Genomic DNA, 2,401 nt, shown 5'->3' on the forward strand with positions numbered 1-2,401 from the left:
CCCCCTCGCCTCCCTCCTCCCCCCTTTGCCTAAATCCCATCTGTTATGCTAATCCCCCGAAAGTTGTTCGGTTGTGATGACTGTGCTTGAGGAAAGCGGCAGCGAAAGTCCTTCGTGATTGCCGCAAAGATGCGCTGTAATTCTGCGGAATTTTCGTTTTTTTGTGAGAGTTTAGTATCATGATTATTGTTATTATTTTTCTCTTTGTTTTATTGCATAGGAAGGGAAATGAGAGAAAGGGAGTGGGAGATGAGGGAAGTGATTGGGAGTGGGATGTGGAAGGGAGAGAGGAAGGTAGGAGATGGAAGAAACGAAAATGAAGTGAAAATGAAAAGAAAAATAAGGACGCATGTTACTTTTTTTTCTTTTTTTTTATTTATTTTTTTCTTTCTTGCTTTCATTTTATTTATTTTAAATACATAAAAATAATACATAAAAATATAGAATATGGGGAAAAAAGAAAAATGGAAGTGAAATAAGAGTAAAAAAATGTAGATGTAAGAAAAAGAAGGGCACGAAAGGGAGACATGGAAGACAAAAGGAAATAAAGAATTGAAGAATTGATCATTTTTCATATTGGGAAATAAAAGCAAAAGAAATTATAAACGTGAAAATAAAAGAACGAAAGAAAGAAGAGAAAAAACCGATGAAAGAGATGAAAGAAAGAGAGAAAGAAAATGTTCATCAACATACGGAAGAAAACACGAGAATCAGAGGGAAGGAAGAGAGAAAGTTACACATAAAAAAATAATAGATATATAAATAAATAAAACCTCAACTTGGTCATAAATTTCAAATGGATTTAAAAGTCAACAGAAAGCCGGATTTTCTTCCTTTCTCTTTTATTAAGGGATCGATAAGTAAAACAAGGATAACGTACCTATAATGTAAACAGAACGATGATGTATCTCAATATTTATAAGGAAAACAAAGGGGGAGTTGTATGTACAGTATATCGTTAGCCTTCTCGTTTGTTATTGTATGTATTAATACGTGCATTTGTGTGTGTGTGTGTGTATTAAACATGTATATGTCTGTCTGTTTCTCTGTCTGTCTGTCTGTCTCTGTCTATCTGTTTGTCTGTCCGTCTCTGTCTATCTGTCTGTCTGTCTGTCTGCCTGTCTATCTCTGCTTCTGTCCCTGTCTCTGTCTCTGTCTCTGTCTCTGTCTCTCTCTCTCTCTCTTTCTCTCTCTCTCCCACACACGCACCCACTCTCTCTCTCTCTCTCTCTCTCTCTCTCTCTCTCTCTCTCTATCTATCTATCTATCTATCTTTCCTTCTGCCTAGATTATTATTATCATTATACTATTATTATTCATATCATCAGTATTATTATCATTTTACTATTATCATTATTATCATCATTATCATTATCATTAGTATATCAATAATAATAGCAATAATAATGATAATGATATCAATAATAATAATGATTATAATCATTATTATATGTTTTTATAATAATAATAATAATAATATATATTATATATTATTATATAATATAAATACATATATATATATATCATAATATTAAATAATAAATCCATAATTTCATCATTATTACCATTTTTATCATTATCAAGATAATTATCATTAACACGAAAATTTCACTACTACTATTATAATTGTTACTATTATCATCATCAGCATTATCCTCTAGTATTACTGTTACAGTGATTATTGTCATTATTACTATTACTATTATTGTCATTATTATGCTTTTATTATTATATTTATTTTTTATTGTTTTTATTATTATATTTATATCATTATATAATAATAATTAATATCAGATTTTGTTATTATTATTTTTGATTATCATTATATTACTGATTAATCATTATTATATTATATTATTTTCATTATCATCATAGTATTAATTATTATAGTTATATAATTTCATGTATATTATGATATTATTATTATTCATTATTATTTTTACATTGTCATCATATTATCATCATTATCATTATATTATCATTATCATTCATCCATAATCACCATTATCATTTTTACCATTATTATCATTATTATATCTTATCTTATTATATATGGTATTCTCATTATTTCTATGATGATCATATCAATCATATCATATTATTATATTATCATTATGTATTATTATTATTATTATCATTATATTATTATTATATTATTATATTATTATATTTCATATACCTAATATCACTTCCATCATTATCTTATCCCCACACATCATTATATAATTCATCTCATCCCCCATCCTTATTATACACCATCATCATCTCATACACATCATTATTAACCATACATATCATCCTCAATATCATCTCTATCACCATACCATCATCTCATCACATCTCACCATCATCCCTACCATCATCTCCTCATCACCACCACATCATCTATCACACCAATCAT

The sequence above is a fragment of the Penaeus monodon genome, chromosome 14 (genome assembly GCF_015228065.2).
Source record: "Penaeus monodon isolate SGIC_2016 chromosome 14, NSTDA_Pmon_1, whole genome shotgun sequence".
Lineage (NCBI taxonomy): Eukaryota > Metazoa > Arthropoda > Malacostraca > Decapoda > Penaeidae > Penaeus > Penaeus monodon.